At 45.0% G+C, this 18,550-nt stretch overlaps 1 protein-coding gene across 11 annotated transcripts in view; it reads left to right on the top strand.

Moving 5' to 3' along the window:
* The first annotated feature begins 9,421 nt into the window (after window positions 1–9,421).
* The window catches only part of Nfyc (nuclear transcription factor-Y gamma), a 74,145-nt gene continuing 65,016 nt past the window's right edge, over window positions 9,422–18,550 (top strand). For 3 of the 11 annotated variants that reach the window (XR_003954890.1, NM_001277095.1, NM_008692.4), the window contains exon 1: window positions 15,260–15,471. The gene's annotated coding sequence lies outside the window, so the exon portion shown is untranslated. Of the gene's footprint in view, window positions 9,561–15,259; window positions 15,492–15,753; window positions 16,115–18,550 lie in introns of those variants that run through there. The other 8 variants (NM_001048168.2, XM_006502851.4, XM_006502849.4 and 5 more) reach the window with 8 other exon arrangements.

Below are 18,550 nucleotides of genomic sequence, written 5' to 3'. Positions count from 1 at the left end.
GAATATTTAGTTTGCTCACCTGCTCTAGACCCTCTCAAAAGCAGAAATAAATCAAGAAAGGGCCCTTTTAAAATTTGATTTCAACTGCTCTCTGAGTCTGAGATGTGGTTGAATGAGGCAGGATGCAGAAGAAGAGATACACTCAGCGTCGAGGAACCTGACAAGAAGGGGAGCAGTGGGCACAGAGAGGAGGTGGCGGAAATCCGGATCCCCATGAATGAGTGGAAAGCAGAAGTAGATTTTGATCCCAGAGTAGCCTTCCTTAAGCTTTCCTTTTGAGACTTCCTGCTCTCTGGCTCCCACATCTTAATTCCCCAAGGCTGATGTCTGGAGTCAGGTAAGCTTCGGTCCTGTCCTCTCTGAGCCAAAGGACTTGGGATACATTTCATCTCTTCTTCATATCCACCCAGCTAGCCGAATAAAACCCATACTGCTTGCAATAGTGGTAGAGGCCTGCAATCACTGCATTTGGGAGGTAGATGAAGGAGGATCAGGAATTCAAGGCCAGCCTCAGCTATCTAGTGAGTTCGAGGCTAGCCTAGACTGCATGAGGTTCTGTCTCAACCAGAAAACCAAGCAACAAAATCGTCTCATCAAGTTGGTTAAGGACTAAATGACACCAGCACATGCTAACTCGCTTTATTAGCTCCCTACCACTATTAATTACTGCCATTACTAGTCCCCCACCAATATTAGTTACCACAGTGATTACTTGATCGAATTCTCTGGGCCAGGCACCACTCTAAGGACTTCTGACAGAAAGGGTTTTCAAGCCACGCACTTCTAAATACTCCCTCTAATAACTATCTATCATTGAGTATTTGAGTATGCACTATGTAACAGGCATAAGTTGGTTTTTTGGGTTTTTTGCTTGTTTGTTTGTTTGTTTGTTTGTTTTACCTTGAACGGATGCTAATCACCCACTATGATGTCAGATGTTTACAATATCTGGAGTTCCCCAGGTGGTCTTAGGTCACCCTGGAAGGACTCGTGATCTGTCTGACACAGTGAAAGCTATGGACCAAGGGTGGGCTCTGAGCTCTCTCCCTGGATATTCTTGTTGCAGGCTACCCCCACTTTGGTTCTAGACCTAACCCTTTCAGCTGACATTCTGCCTCTCTTTTTCAGTCCTCACCTTTGACTCCTACTCTTATTACATGTCTTTGAACTCTCTCAGCCCTACCCCACCCCATGGGACCAACAAGATTAGAAGAAAAGTTTCATGTTCCGGATCTCTCCCTGCATAGGCTTCCAAACTGAGGTATGTATACCCCCTGTACATTATTTAAATCATACTTTTATTGTTAAGAGTTTTAAATTTTAGATGTCTAAGAACTTAATAAATGCCTCATAATATCTTAAAACTAGACATAATCATATCTAGGTGAGATGAAAAGGACCCACTCATTGACACATGGCATGAGCCTAAACAGTAGGTTATTATGGGGAAAAGGGGGCGGTGTTTCTGTTTTATCCACAGAATGCTGCAAAAGCATGCTAGCTTCCAGTATGATTCGTGTGACAGACTGACCTGTGAGTTCATGAGTGCCCTGGCAGTGATGACAAGAAAGCTGTGTTGAGTGCACAGAAAAAGAACAATCAGAGAGAGCAGACACTTACAAACAAGATTAAGAAACTTCCTATCTTCGCCATGGGCTACAACAATGAGAGCCGACCTAGTGTCCACTTGAGGACAACTATAAATGATGACCCGTGGGGCAGAGAGACTGCTACAGTGTATTTAACAAGATTTCATCAGAGACACTGTTTTTGGCCATTCAAGCCAACTCCCCTATAGCTGTAAAAGCTTTTGTACCTTACCTATATGCTATATTGTTAGATAATTTTAAGAGTTAAGATCACCAATCTTGACAAGTCTTTTCATATTCATTGTAATTGTTGTCAATTAACTAATCCTGTGGATCCTAATTTAGATAAGGAATTTGCTGTTATGATTTTGTTAAAGAGACCTCCTTATGTTTTGCTGCCTGTTAAAATTAAGAAATGATCCTTAGTTTAAAAAATTCAGAAATACAAACTTAGAAAAGGTCAAATGAGCAATTTTTAGATTTACTGCTTTAGTTGCAATTTTAACTTCAATATCTACCACAGCTTTAGATCAACAGCTGCATACTGATCATTTTGTTTATGATATACATACGTATATTAGCAACTTATTGTAGATAAAAAATTAGAGGCAAAGGTTAATGTCTTAGAAGTAGTGGTCTCAACAATAAAACAGGATATAACATATTAAGGCTACAAAGACAGAAATTTCAGGTATTAGAAGAATGTTGTCTTTACTCTGACAAGACTGGCTTAGTTCAAGATAACATAGACAAAGTTAGAGCTAGTTTAAAAGAGAGAAAACAACAGAGAAAAACAAGAATTTTGGTATAAAAATTGGTTTTCTACTTCTCCTTGGGTCACTACCTTGCTTCCCACACTTTTGGGACCTTTCTTGGGTGTTCTGCTGCTTTTGTCTTTTGGCCCCTGGGCCTTTAAAAAATTAACCAGTTTTGTTAAGTCACAGATTGAAGCTGCTTTAAGTAAGCCGGTTGCAGTCCACTACCATCAGCTGGATGTCCGGGACTCAGACAAAAAAGATCCTCCTCCCACCGAGACAGAAACAGCGACTCGTCTCCAATTTTCCACCCTTGCTGCTATAGCAGAGTCCCCTTGGTTCCTTAGGTTTTGGAGACAATAGGGACAAAGAAGGGTGACCTCCAGCTCCTATTATAGCTTGAGAGCCACAAATTGTGGTGTTACAATTGGCATAATTCCTACAGAGGCCTTACTGAGTCTGAGGTTGATAATTCTCCTACGAGAGCTGCACAAAACTCAGAATTGTGCATGCTGGTTCGTAATAAATACGAATCCAGTATGGGCCCAGCATGGGTGCAAACTAAGTATTGCAGGGGAAGGTCCAAATAGACCGTTTCTGAGTTCCCTGAGAGACAAACCCGGTTAGGAAGAGGTTGGTATCTAATTTCAGTTACAATTAATAATTTTTTCAAAGGCTCTGCCTCACCTCCCCAAAAGATACCAAGAGCCACAAGTGTGGGTCTGTGACAGCACCCACGGGAGGAATCGGGTCAATGTCCCCCCAGCCATGGTAATGCCCGCTCATCTAAAAATGAAAAGATTATTTGATCACCTCAGTTAAGTGTGGCCTTATTTAATTTAATTCAGAAGGGGGAGATGTCAGAGACCATCCCGTGAGAAAGTGAGCCCTTCACAATCTCCCTAGCAGGCCAAATGGCCTTGTACTGAGAGCTGGTTGTCACCCCCCTTTCCTCCCTATTCCTTTCCTGGCACCTGAGGCTGTAAAAGCTAAATTATAGTCCCCTCTTCCCTATCTCTTCCTGAGTTCCCATGACATCCAAGGACATGAGTTACGCCTGAGCCCAGCCTGACCCCCAAGGCTGTCGAGGAGGATCAATGTTCCAGAGATAAGATCCAGAGTGCCCGCTGCCTGGCGCCTGACTTCGGCCCCCATGTCAGCAGATGCCCACTTCTTTGTTCTTTGTATAATTCTCCCTAGACCCCTCTCATATTCCCCGCGATGTATGCTTTAAAAAGAAGGCACCTCAGCCTAATAAACGAGACCTTGATAGGTTCAATCTACTTGGTCCTCCGACTCTCTTTCTTTTATTCCCATTTCCTTCCAGGTTTGCGGTCCCCCTCGCACCCATGAATAACTGAATCCCGCGGGACGGGATAATCCAGAAGATAGTTTAAAACCTGGTGTGGATTTTACACCATTATTTGGGGGGAAGGGTTGGTTTTGGGGTTTCTGAAACTGGATTTTAGAATCCAGCCCCCAGTTTGTGATTGTCTTGCCTCAGCCTCCCCTCCACCCCCTTTTTAAAGATTTATTTGTTTCTTGTATGTGGGCATGCTGTCTCTGTCTTTAGACAACCCAGAAGGTGGCATCAGATCTCATTTCAGATGGTTGTGAACCACCATATGGTTCCTGGGACTTGAACTCAGGAAGGGCAGTCAGTGCTCTTAGCTGCTGAGCCATCTCTCCAGTCCTTGCCTCAGCTACTTGAGTGCTGAGTTTACAGGCGTGAACCACTACACCCAGTTCCCAACACATCTTACACTTCTTTTCATGTTTTGTTTGGTTTTGCTTTGCTTTGTTTTGTTTTGTGGCTGGCCTTTCATTCACAGAGATCTGCCTGCGCCTGCCTCCCAGTGCTGGGATAAAGGCCCATGCCATCACACCAGGCAACACTTCTTGTTTTCATTCACTTCCCATTACTATCCTATTGCTGTGAAAAGGCACTGTGACCAAAGCAACTTGTAAAAGCAAGCCTTTAACTGCCTTCTTACTTACAGTCCCAGAGGACTAGTCATTATGACTGGGAAGTATGGCAGCAGACAAGCAGGTAGGCAGGCATGATGCTCGAGCAGTAGTTGAGAGCTCACAAGATCTGCAGGTTACAGGCAGAGACAAAGAAGGCCTAGTGTGGGCTTTTGAAACCTTAAAGCCCACCCCTAGAAATACACCCCATCCAACATGGCCACACCTTATTTATTTATTTCCAAACAGGGTTTCTCTGTGTATTCCTGGCTGTCCTGGAATTCACTCTGTAGACCAGGCTGGCCTTGTACTCACATAGATCCACCTGCCTCTGCCTCCAAAATGCTGGGACTAAAGGTGTGAGTCACCGCACCTAGTTAAGGCTGCACCTCTTAATCCCTCTCAAACAGTTCTAACTGAGAACCAAGCATTTAAGCGTCAGAGCCTATGAGGCCCATCCTATTTGAAATAATCACACTGCCAAACCAATGGACTAGTGACCCCACTATGGCTCTTCTATCCTATTTCTCCTTGTGGCACAGTATGTTATTATTCAACTGCCCTTCAGATCTCTCAGTTCTCTGGCTCAGGGAGGTAAGTGGAGCTGGGATTCAAACCCAGATCAGGCTGATTCCAAATCACCTTCTATAACCAATACTCTACTATTCTTTCCAATGCAGGTCAAAAGGCTATCTGAGTATTCTCTACAGTGTATGCATCTACCATACGTAGCTAAGTTTTATTTTAAGGGTCTTGCACATTCTAGGTAAGTTCTCTATCATGTAGCCCAGGTTACCCTTAAATTTTTTTGATTCTCCTGTATTCACCTCTGGCATGCTGGGATTACAGGTGTATGCTGGGATTACAGGTTCAGAGGTTCAGCCCATTATCATCAAGGCAGGAACATGGCAGCATCCAGGCAGGCATCGTTCAGGAGGAGCTGAGAGCTTTATAACTTCATCTGAAGGCTGCTAGCTGAATACTGACGTCCAGGCAGCTAGGACTAGGGTATTAAAGCCCACACCCACAGTGACACACCTACTCCAACAAAGCCATACCTCCTAGTAGTGCCACTCCCTGGCCTAAGCATATACAAACCATCTCTCTCCTCTCTCTCCCCTCTCTCTCTCTCCTCTCTCTCTCTTTCTCTCTCTCCTCTCTCCCCCCCCCCGTGTGTGTGTGTGTGTGTGTAGCAGGATTTTCCCTGTCTAATTAATTTAATTATCAATACAACAAGAAGCCTGTGATTGGACAGGGGAAAGGGAGGCGCAGCTAAGAGTTGTAGACACAGGAGAAGGAGAGAAGAAGAAAGGAAGTTGGAAGGAGATGATCCAGATTCACGTGGCTTTAAATAGTCACAGGTAGGGCTGGTGAGATGGCTCAGTAGGTAAGAGCACCCGACTGCTCTTCTGAAGGTCTGGAGTTCAAATCCCAGCAACCACATGGTGGCTCACAACCATCTGTAACGAGATCTGACGCCCTCTTCTGGAGTGTCTGAAGACAGCTACAGTGTACTTACATATAGTAAATAAATAAATCTTTAAAAAAAAAAAATAGTCACAGGTAGCTATAATATCATATAGGGATACAATAATTGGGATAACTTGTCTAATCTAGGTGAGCAGCTTATATCATTATCAATTGGCTCTGAAATTTATTGATATATAAATCTGACTGATTAATTATAAGCTTCTAGAGTTTTGATTTTACAGTGTTACTGAGAATTGTGACAGCTAACCTCGAGGTGGGTGGTCATTGCATGGGGGCTGGCATGGCAACAACCCACCAAGGGAACTTGGGAGCTCCGGGCCAGAGAGTCTGCTGAGATGAGAACACCTCACTGGAGCCATGTGGCCTTCCCAGTGCCCAATGTAGCACGAGAACTTGCAATTCTTTTTAATATTTCCCGCAACATATGTGTGTGTTCTATATGCATATTCATACATCTATATACATACAAATACATGTGCATATGTATATTTGTTTTGTTTTGTGGTGGTGTTGTTTTAAGACAAGGTCTCTTATAGTCCCTGTTGGCCTTGAACTCATTATGTAGCTATAGCTGGCCAATGAATGCCTTATCTTCTTACTCTACTTCCTGAGGGCAGGGTTCTAGATATGGGTCACCACTGGATAGTGTTTTGAATGTCAATGACCTGTGAGCCATGGGTGACTATGTTTTATAGTATATGAACTGTCAAATTTTTATTTTTAGAGTGATAAATGATGAGACAGGAATGTTTACTGTGGTGGCACACACCTGTCATTCTAGCACTCAGGAGATAGAGGCAAGAGGATGAAGGATGTCCAGACTAGCCCGGGCCACATAGCAAGCCCCAGGCCCAGCCTACTCTATAGAGAAGGACCCTTGCCATAAACAAACAACCAAATAAGTAATACAATAAGGAGAGATTGTCAGGGGCGTGTCCCCTCCTCCTTCCTCAGATGCAATCATGCTCTGGAGGCTCTCTAAAGCAGGAAGGGCTATAGCCCAAGGCCTCTAGAAGAGAAATACTATCTTTGGTAGGAAAGCTTTCTTTGCTTATTAGCCTTGGGGTCATGTGCAGGTCTGTTAAGAACCAGTGTTCTGTCCTTTCAAGGTTTTCTTGATGAAGAAGGGATTACATACTGAAGTTTCATGCATGGGGCACAGTCCTGTGTCTTAAAGGCAATAGAAGGGGATGTAGGAACTGGGAGGCCATGCAGAGAAATGTTTGTCCTGAAGAGACTCCACCAGTCTCTTGGCAGTGAGCCTCCAGGACCAATACAAATGACTAAAGCAGATTGGATGCAATTATGCCTTGGGACTGACCAGCAGAGACAGGCAAGAAGAGTGCATTGTCCCAGCCTGTTCCTTCTTATCTCATTGATCAGTTTGTCTGGTAGACAGCAGGCAGCTTTCCCTGGTTCCTCTTGTGACTTCTCAGGAAGTCACATCCCACGTTTGTGAGGTAGTGTGCTCCCAGAGTATGGAAGTTTCAGGAGAAGGAGACTCTATGTTTGTCCCAAGGTGGCCTCAGGTAGCAACATATCTCTGCTCGCTTTGTTGGCCTTGCCTTCGGTAGAGGTGGATCAAGTGGTTAATGGTTTGGAAACCAAATACTGCTGAGATTCCAAAGAAGCACTGGACTAAAATGTGTGTCTCAATCAATGTGATTGGTCAGATGGAGTCATGTGCCTGCTCCTCTCAGGTAGGTCGTAGGAGAGCAACTACGGAAGTAAGTCTCCCCTCGAGTCAGTACATATCCTCAGAAGGGCAGAGACCAAGATAGCATAATGCAAAAACCTCATCAAAACTAACCAACTACCAACCAACCAACCAACCAAACAAACAAACAAAGAAACACCTGTGAGAGAAAATGGGCATGAACTGGGAAAGCGGGGTTGGGGGTGGGGTGGATTTCTCATCTGGGGGGCACACTGGAGAATGGGGGGGCAGTGATACAATGTTGACCCCTAGTGAAGGATGGAGAGAAGGGAAGACATTCAGAGGGAACCATATAGAGGGCAATGTGGTTGTAGAAAAAATTGGTGAGGGTACTGAGGTATCCTTGAGTCAAAATCATCTGTCAGAAATGTACTGCCTATTCTGGGAACAGGTCTTCTCTAAAACTGTTGTTCCCTGTAGTTGAGAGCAGCCTGGGAAGAGGAAGACTTCAGTTCAGAGTAAGGAAGGATGGATTTTAGAGCTCTGTAGCTGCCAGTTGATCAATTACAATTCCCCTCAGCAGAGATCTGAGAGTTATAGTCATGCAGCTTTATGCCCCCTGAGGCTGGACCACAGAGAGATGAAGGATGGCTCTAAAGCCTAAAAGGGGTGAAGGTATGGGGAGAAGGGTGTGATTAACTACGTGAAGAGGTTCATAGAAGTTCCTGGCCAGCCTGGGCTATATTAACCCTGTTTCAAACAAAACAAAACAAAGCAAAGCAAAATGGGAAACAGTCATGCTGTTACTGGTTGAAAGGCCAAAGGGATGTGGGTTGTGCATTGAGGCAACAGGTGTCTGTCCTACAGCTTGTCATCAAAACACCACATGTCCCAAGATGCTTCCTCAAAAAATTAAATATAGGCTTGCCATATAATTCATAAGGTCACTTGTAGATCTAAGCCTCAAGAGAGCTGAAAGAACACTCTAAAACACGCTACATTAAGTTGTGTGTGGTTGTATTGAAAGAGAGTTTCATTTTGTACCTCAAACTAACCTTGATCTCATGGAAAACTTCCTGTCTCAGCTTCCCAAGTGAGAGCTACCACATTCTGCTTGTACACTGCTATTCAAAGCAGCGTTAGTCATAGCACCCAAAAGGTGGGAATAACTCAACTGTCCATCAAAATGAATTATAGTTACACATTAAATAAAATATTTACTATAAAAGAGAAACATAGTTATAAGGAGTGGTGACACACACTTTAATCCCAGCACTCCAGAGGCAGAGGCAGGTAGACCTCTGTGAGTTTGGGGCCAGCCAGGTCTTCTTGTCACGTTCCAGCCTAGCCAGAGTGGTATGGTAAGAACCTGTTTTTGTTTGTTTGTTTGCTTGTTTGTTTGTTTTAAAGCAGAGATGGTGACACAATCCTGTAATCCCATTCAGAGGGACTGAGTGAGAGTTTGAAGTGAGCCTAGGACACACACAGTGAATTTACGGATAGCCTGGGCTAGGGAGGTAACTCAGTGAATAAAATTCTTGCAATGTGTGATGACTGGTTTTAATGTCAGTTTGCCCCAAATTAGAATCACCTGAATAGGGAGTGTGACGGTTATTCCTGGTTGTCAACTTGACTACATCTGGAATGAACTACAATCCTGAAATGGAGGGCACACCTGTGATCCAGATCTTGAGGTTGGAAGACACAGGCTTCTAACCAGGATCTTGACAAGGGGGTCTTGTGGCATAGTGTCCTTGAAAAGCTTAGCCCCAGGCAAGGTAGTACACACCTTCAATCCCAGAAGACTGCACCTGAAGAGCTCCGAGTTCAAGGTCAGCCTGGGACAAAGCAAGTCCAAGATTCAGGTGTGGTGGTACATACCTTTAATCTGGGCCACACCTTCTGCTGGGAGCTTATATAAGGACTTTGCGAGAAGGAAGATGCATCTTCTTTGACTGTTTGCATTTACTTGCCAGCATATCTGTTAGAACCTACTTCTATAGAAGACCAGCTCAAAAAGCTAGCTTCGTGGACCGAGCAACTTCTAGACTTTTGGACTTCCCATCCACAGTTACCCGTTGCTGGTTAGTTGGACTACAAACTGTAAGTCATTACAGTAAATTCCCTTAATATGTAGAAACATTCCTTAAGTTCTGTGACCCTAGAGAACTCTGACTAATACAGGGGGCTTCTCATCTTATTGCCTCAGTTGATTTGGGAAGACCCACTAAGGAGTGTGGGAGGCCCCTTCAGGGAGCAGCCCAGGTTTAAAAGGCGCAGGCAGGTCAGAAGAAGAAAAGCTAGCTGTTTGCTTTCAGTGCCTTTCTTCTTGCCCGTTCAGCTTGCCTCTTAGTAGCTGCGTTGATCTATCCTGTTGTTGTTGCTCATGCTTCCTTCACTGATAACAGAACCAACATTTCCAGGCCTCTACCGTTGACTAACAGCCAGTGGCTCTCCAGGAACCTTCCAGGTTTCTGGCACCAGATTGGGACTGCTTAGGCGCCCACTGAACAACTACTGGGTTGTCAGCCTGTGCAGTAAGACAGCTACTGTGGGACTACTCCAAGTAAATGAGGCACCCAGCATTAAAGACCGAACAGCTGCTAGGCTCTCCGCCTCTCAGGAGTGAGACAACTGTTACTACTTAAGCAGAAGGGAATGTAATAAATTATATTCATCTTGTTGGTTTTCTTCTTCTAAAGAACCCTGGCTAATACACTGTGCAGGCATAAAGACCTGATAAATACGGGGTGGGTACAGCAGTCTACCTCCAATTCTTCTTATTTATTTATATTAGATATTTACTTTATTTACATTTAAAATGTAAATACCCCTACCTCCAATTCCAACACCTGGGAGGCAGAGAAGGAATCCCTGAAACAAGCCAACTAGCCTTACTAGTCACATCACTGAGTTCTGGGTCTACTTGAAGGGACCACACCTCCATGAATAATAGGGAGAGTGAACAAAGAACTTGCTTAACGTCAGCCTTGGGCCTCCACGAGTATATATACATACATGTATGCACAGCCATATATACACATGCACCCCCACACATAAGACACGTGTCTCTCTCTCTCAAACTCCAACAGCATAAAGCTGATCCTTCATCCCTCTGTCTCTCAGTTCCAAAGCAGTGTGCCATGCAAGGAAGTGGTTTCTGAAATCCATCTGGCCTCTCTGGAGTGCTTAGAACCTTAAGGAATTTACTATGGTCCCAGAGCTGATCTTTAACTTTTCATACCCAGAAGCCTGATTTTTACAGTGAGCAGAGAGTGGAACAAAGTACTGGGGAGCTTTGACGGTCACACACTCACAGAAACCGTTATTTATGGAAATCAGAGTTGGATTAATTTATACAGAGAAATACAGGGTGTTTTGGTTTGAGTGACACACACACCTGCAGTCCTAGCTACTGAGGAGGCTAAAAAGGTGGAGGGTGGCTTGAGTCCGGGCATTTGAACCAGCCTCTCGACATTGCTGAGCCAGCATGCAGTCACATCAGGAAAGAGTGTGTAAGACTTTCTTGGTTGTCAACTTGACTGCATCTGGAATTACCTAAAACTCAAGTGAGTCTGTATACCTGTGAGTGGTTTCTTTTTGATTGAACCATTTGAGATGGGAAGATCCATCCTACACCCAGATCTTTTGAGGTGGGAAGATCTACCTTAAATCTAGGCCACACCTTCTGGTGGCATTTTATATAAAGGAAGCTTTTGCTCTCAGCCCATTGTGCCCACTCTTGTCCTTCACTGCTGTCAGAGCCTACTTCTTTGGGATTCAGACATACGCTGAGACCATACGCTGAGACCAGCTGAGGCATCCAGCCTTGTGGACTACTGGAGACAACTATAACTGGACCACAGCTTCTAAGCCAGTATTTATTTTTACACATACATATACCTCTAGAAAATCCTGACTAGTACAACAAATGCAACATGCTAACCATTTCCACATCCCCTTTCTTTCTTTATTAATCAGGGATAAGTCTTTATTCTTTGGAGCGATCGAGTTAACATGGTAATAAGCACAAAGAGAAATGTCTGTGGCTTGTGTAGTTAGAAAGTTTAGAGGTAGGTACATAGAGCCTGATGGTGGGGACTGGAGGACAGCCTAGTCATCTGTCTCCCCGAACCACTTTGTTCCATATGACTCTTTCTCCGGTTTTGTTTCTGTTTTCAATTCATTATGTGGAGGAAAGACATGGCAGCAGGACAGGGAGGCCAGGGGCCAGAAGAAAGAAGCTGGCTGGTCACATTGTTGCATGCTGATCTTTAAATTAAAAAAAAATTATATATATATATATATATATATATATATATATATATATATATATATATGTATACAACCAACTGATAAACCAAACTTCAAAACAAGGCCACTCATACTGAGATTAGGGTTGGAAGTTCAATTCCTTAGGGATTCACACAGGAAAGGCTTTAGAGACAGAGGCACAAAGACCATAGACACCTCACAGCAAGCAAGGACTCCTGTTCATCTATTGTGCTTACTGTATTGTTATCAGTGATAATACTGACCATTAAAACATCAGAATAGTACTGACAAATAGCTACTGTCTCTGTCCTTTTGCTCACTGCCCTCTCATCCCCTGGGAGATAGTAGTCAGAAATCAGCAAGCAAAGGGTTAAGAAGTAGTACAGGCTACTTTTAGGATCCTAAATGGACTCTTTTTTTGTCCCTCCTACTGTTTCTGGTCTGGAGATTGACCCCAGGGTGCTGTGCACAGTGAATACATGTTCTGTTGTAGAACTACGTGATCAGTCCCTTTTTTTTTTTTTTTTTTTTTTTTTTTTTTTGGTTTTTCGAGACAGGGTTTCTCTGTATAGCCCTGGCTGTCCTGGAACTCACTCTGTAGACCAGGCTAGCCTCGAACTCAGAAATCTGCCTGCCTCTGCCTCCTGAGTGCTGGGATTAAAGGTGTGCGCCACCACACCCGGCACATTATTTCTTAAGTAGGTAGTTCTTAAGTAGATATTTTCTCTACTATGTAGACTTGCATTTACTTCAATTCTAAGAGCAACCTAATTTCTAGGCTCTGAAGGGAAGCAGGGTACAGCCCCTGTAAACTGTCCATACTTAATTACAGTATAATCTCTAGTAATTTGGGCTGTTTCTATGCAATTTTTACATTTTTTTAAGTTTCTGTGTAGCAGAACACAGATTTAAAAAAAAAAAAAAAAGATTTAGCCAGGCGTGGTGGCGCACGCCTTTAGTCCCAGCACTTGGGAGGCAGAGGCAGGCGGATTTCTGAGTTCGAGGCCAGCCTGGTCTACAGAGTGAGTTCCAGGACAGCCAGGGCTACACAGAGAAACCCTGTCTTGAAAAACCAAAAAAAAAAAAAAATTATTTATTTATGTATATTAGTACACTGTTGCTGTCTTCAGACACACCAGAAGAGGGCATTAGATCTCATTACAGATGGTTGTGAGCCACCATGTGGTTGCTGGGAATTGAACTCAGGTCCTCTAGAAGAGCAGTCAGTGCTCTTAACCACTGAGCCATCTCTCCAAGTCCCCAATTTTTCATTTTTCAAAAAACATAATTTTCAAACAAATATTTGTAGACTTCTCAAGTTTTTCTTTGTTTACCTAAGTTTCCTTCCCGCCCCTTAACTGTTAGTTAGCAGAGGATTATCTTGATACCCCTTGAGTCTCAGTCACTGATTTCAAGTTATCTGGTTTGGAGGCAAGTGTCTTTACTGGCTAAACCATTTAGTTAATTTGCTTTTGAACTTTTCCTCACCCTGAGACAAGAGTTTCTCTCTGCCCTGTCCTGAAATTCACTATGCAGAGATTCCGACTCTTCTGGAACTCACTCTGTAGACCAGGCTGGCCTTGAACTCAGAAATCTACCTGCCTCTGTCACTGAGTGCTGGGAATAAAGACGTACCACCACTGCCACCCAGCTATTTTGAATTTCTAATCTTTCTAGTCATCTCCTGAGTCTTGGGATTAACTGCATGTTCCACCACACCAGGTTTTATGCCATGGTGGAGACTGAACCAGGGCTTCCATACCAGGCAAACTCACTACCAACTGAACTGCATCCTCAGGCCTGCCTCTCTTTCTTTCTGGAGCAGGAGGTCTTTCCCAGGGCCATAGGCATTTTAATTATTCACTTCACCCTCATCTACACCCACATCTCAGTCAAAATACAATTTCTTATTTGGGGTATCCAGTAAAAACAAAATTCTTTTTTTTTTTTTTTTTTTTTTTGGGCTTTTCGAGACAGAGTTTCGGTTTCTCTGTGTAGCCCTGGCTGTCCTGGAAATCACTTTGTAGACCAGGCTGGCCTCGAACTCAGAAATCCGCTTGCCTCTGCCTCCTGTCTTTTCTCTTTTCTTTTCTTTTCTTTTCTTTTCTTTTCTTTTCTTTTCTTTTTTCTTTTCTTTTCGTGTGTGTGTGTGTGTGTGTGTGTGTGTGTGTGTGTGTGTGCTGGGCATGGTAGTTTATGTCTGTAATCCCAGGACCCCGAGGCTAAGTAAGGAAGATTTAGCTGAGTTTAAGGTCAGTGTGGACTACATAATGAGCACCGGACAACCAGTTATAGACAGGCCTTGTGAAATACTACACTTCCCCATCCCCACCCCCACCTCCCCAAAATGGTTGGCTTCCATATTCAGCCTAAAGTGCCAAGATTAGAGGCATGTATTACCACACCAAGCCATACATATTGTGTTAATGTATTTGCATGGAATGCATTCGCCCATAGAAGGCAACATCTAGATGTCTTCAGTGGAAACTTCACCCTATTTTTTGACACAGGATTTCCCTGCGTAATTCTGGAAGTCCTGGAACTCGACAAGGCTGGCGTTGAACTCACAGACCCTCTTGCTTCCGTCTTCCCAGGTGCTGGAATTTCAGTTCTACCGCGCTGGCCCCAACCTATTTGTATAGACTGGGCCTCCCACTGAACCAGGAGCTTGCTTATTTAGCTAGGCTGGCAGGTTTCTTTTCAAGCCTTTCAGGTATGGGAGACTACTGTGCTAGTGGCTTATGGAGTGTTGGGGGGGCTAATGCAGGTCTTAATGCTTGTAGGAAGCACTTTACTGAGCCACCTCCCAACTCTTTAATTTTTTATGCCAATTTTTAAAAAAAATATTTATTATTTTATGTAAGTACACTGTAGCTGTCTTCTGACACACCAGAGGGCATCAGATGTCATTACGGATGGTTGTAAGCCACCATGTGGTTGCTGGGATTTGAACTCAGGACCTTCAGAAGAGCAGTCAGTGCTCTTAACCACTGAGCCATCTCTCCAGCCCTTTTTATGCCAATTTTAACGTTTTAAAATGTCACCTTTTTGGTTGTTTGGAAATTTTATTTCTTCACTTACTGGTGTGTGTGTGTGTGTGTGTGTGTGTGTGTGTGTGTGTGTGTGTGTGCGCGCGCGCGTCGCACATTAATGATCAGAGTTCAGCTTTCAGGACTCTGTTCTTCTGGTCCATCCTGGGTTCCAAGAATCGAATTCAGGTCGTCCGGTTTGCTGAGCCCCAGGCGGCTTTTTAAATTTTCCATGCCCGCGAAGTTCTTCTCTCCCTACCATTCATTTCCTTGAAGAACAAAACACGGAAAACTATTTCCTAAAACCCAGAAGCGAGCGCATCCTAGCTGAGAGCTTCAAGGATATAGAACGTCCTCGGAGGTCACCGAGAAACGCCTCCCGCGCCCCTGGGAAGGGGCGGGGCCCCAAAAGTCTCCGCTCTCACTATCCCGCTTGGCCAGGCAAGACAATTCTCGCGAGACTTCAGGCACCTCAGCCGCTGCGCACTACGCGTTGCTGGGAGTCGAGGCGCGGAGTGGGGGGAGGGGCAGGGGAGACGGTACAAACGGCGCGGCCGCCATCTTGTTTGCGCCCCCGCTCCGCACGCGCTCCGGTTTTTCGTGACGCACGCTTCCCCCTCCCCTCCGCCGCGCCCGGGCCTCTGCATTGCCCGACGGCGCAGCAGCGCGGGGGCGGCTGCTTTCTTCGCTGGACGCCGGAGTAGAGGCCTGTGAGTGTATGAAAGCTTGGGTGAGGAGGGGAGAGAGAGAGGGGGCGGCCGGCAGTGAGGGCGGTGCTTCCCGCCAATGGCGGAGAGCTCCCTTCCCTCTGCGGCCGCCGCTGCACTTCGGTCGGCTCTGCCGCCGCCATGTTATGTGTTCGCCGGGCCCGCCGCTGTCGTCGCGGCTGCGCTCGCGGGGTCCGTGCGCCTGGGCCCGCGGGCTTTCTCCCATTGGCGGAAGGCGACGGCGGGGGGGCTCGCTCGTGATTGGTCGGCGGCGGGGAGGCCGCGGACCTGGCACCTTATTGGTCACGCCGGCTCCGGCCTGGGGGGTGATGAAGGAATTGGCGGCTGTCGGGATGCTAGCTGCTCAGGCTCTGGCGGCAGGGCGACGGTCCCTCTAATGCCAGCGTGGCGGGGAGTCTCCGGGACGGAGCCGGAGGCCCAGAGGAGAAAGAGAGTGGTAGCCTGGCGTGTGGCCTGCAACGGGGAGGGGTCACTACTAATACCAGAGGCACGGTCAACTACAAGATGGGGTGTGCAAGCCCCTGCTTTGTAAACACGGAACAGAAGTGTCTTCGAGACCTAGGGGTGCTAGACTTGGAAATTGATCCAGCTTGGGAATGACCCTGAGTAGAAGTCTGAGTGCATGGTATGGAAGTAGTGGGAGTGAGGACCAGAAGGACAGAATCGGATTAGGGAGCCTGCTGTAAGAATTTGGGTTTTGAAACCCGGAGGATTAGTGTAGAACTCCAGACTCCATTCTGGGTTCTGAAATGGAGAGTGGGAAACAGGTAAACAGCCGGATCCCACTGGACAGGTGTATCAACTTTTAGAGGCTGAATGCCATTTTAACATTACATTAAGTAGAATCAGAAAGTCAGCTGTAGAATGTATTTGCATAATTGGGAAGTTGGGGGTTACAGGATTTGGGATCATGCTAGTTTTGAGATGTTATATATGAAATTTTCACTGGTCTAAGAAGAATATAGGATCAGAGCTTTGTGCTTGCTAGACAAACATTCTACCAACTGAGTTACCCCACTTCCCCCTTAAAATTGATCTCTCTTAACTTTCAGTTCAGAGGGCAGGTGAGACAAACTCAGGAGTAATAGACCTTGTTTCGCGTGCTTACCTGGGTGTATGAGTATATTTTACAGTCACACAGATATTGGCAGTGCCATCCTCATTCTGTGAGGGAACAAGCAAGAGTTTGTAAGTTGCTGGAGTCAGGTGTACTGTCCTTGTTGTGGGAGCAGCCGTGCAGATTAGGGTGAGAGGGTTGCTTGAGCCCAGGAATTTGAGGTCAGCCTGTAAGATGTGAGACTCTAAAAGGAAGACAAAACCACGAGGAATTTGGTTAAGTTCACAGCTAGTAAGTGACAGCCCAGATCCAGACACAGATGGGATTCTCCATCCTTACACTGCTTTTAGAGTTCCCACTTCATATCCTTCCTTCTCCTCCTCTTCTCTGTCTTCCTCTTCCCTCTTTACTCTTTCTTTACCTTTTTTCTTTTGAGGCAAGTTCTCCTGTAGTCCAGGCTACTCTTGCTTGCTCTGTATGTAGCTGGTAATGACCTTTCACTCCAGATTCTTCTAGATCCACATCCTAACTGATGAGATTTCCCAGAGAGTCCCACCACTCTGGGATCTTGGAGCTCTTAATTCTTTTTTATTTTGAAATTTTTATTACATTTTAATTTATTATGTACATGTGAGTGTGTGAGCCATAGTATTCTGGAGGTCAGAGGACAGCTTGTAGGTATGTTCATTCCCTCCTTCCATCATGTGAAATCCATGGGAGGAATTCCAGTCCTCAGGCTTTGTGGCAAGAGCTCTTACCAGGTGAGCTACCATGCCAACCTGGAGCTTATTTTATTTTCCTTTTTGAGATGGTGGTCTCACTATATAAGGCCAGGCTGGTCTGGAATTCATAGAGATCCACCTCCTTCCTCAGGAATGGTGAGATTAAAGGTGTTACCAAGACCAGCTGGAGCCCTTATTTATTATTTATTTAGGTTTTGTGTGTGTGCGAGAGAGAGGTGCGGGCAGGGGAGGGCGGTAGAGAAGGTTTCTCTGTGCAGCTCTGGCTGTCCTGGAACTCCCTCTTGTAAACCAGACTTGCCTCAAACTCAGAGATCGACCTGCCTCTGCCTCCTGAGTGCTGGGATTAAAGACCTGTGCCATCACTGCCCTGCTGGAACCCCTGTATTTAAACTCTGTATTACCTTGATGCCACAGACTGTTGTGGGAAAAGGAAAACCCTTGCATCTTCAGCTGCTTTTAGGCATGTTTTTTATGCTAAGGTTCTAAAGAGAGAACCTTGTTGAAGTCACTTAGCTTTGCAAAGCCAAGCCATGTCTATCTTCGGTCACTTGATAGAACCTCATTCTACTGGACAGCATTGCCTCACCTATGGAAGCATTGACTTAGTGGTAGAGATGACCCTTTAAAGGCAGGCTCTTGGGCTGGGGATGTAGCTTTGTTGGTAGAGTATGAACCTAGCATGTACTAAGGCCTGGGTTTGATCACTAGCATCTAATAAGCTGAACCCAGTGATGAATACTTGTAATGCCAGCATCTAGGACATAGAAAGAAGGTTCAGGAGATTGATGATAGCCTGGAATATATGAGACTCTGTCTCTAAGTTAATTAAAATGAAATAAAAACAAAGGCAGAGTCTTCCTGTGTAGCTAAAGCTAGCATCTAACTTGGGATTCTCTTGCCCCAGGCTCCTGAATATTGAGTCTACAGGGTATGTGTTGACTTTTCTTTAACCTCTTTGGTACAGTGCCCAGAGTCACATGTCAGGAAAGTGCACTACCACATGATTCCAGTGGTGACTTTAAGTAATAAGTTCAAGTGTACCTCATTCATTGGAAGGAGAATGGCAGAGGACATACTTATGGTCACAAATGACCTTGAATTTTATTCCAGCCGCAGATATTACAATTTAAGGACATTTCTTAGCTAGCAAGTTGTTCTTTTCTAGTCTCCTTATTTCAGAGGAAACTGAGTTATCTGATGTTTTACAGACTCTTTCATATACTTTAGTTTCTCATGCATGGACTGACAAGTTAGGAAGGTT

The sequence above is a fragment of the Mus musculus genome, chromosome 4 (genome assembly GCF_000001635.26).
Source record: "Mus musculus strain C57BL/6J chromosome 4, GRCm38.p6 C57BL/6J".
NCBI lineage: Eukaryota > Metazoa > Chordata > Mammalia > Rodentia > Muridae > Mus > Mus musculus.
This window is presented reverse-complemented; position numbering and strand designations above follow the sequence as displayed.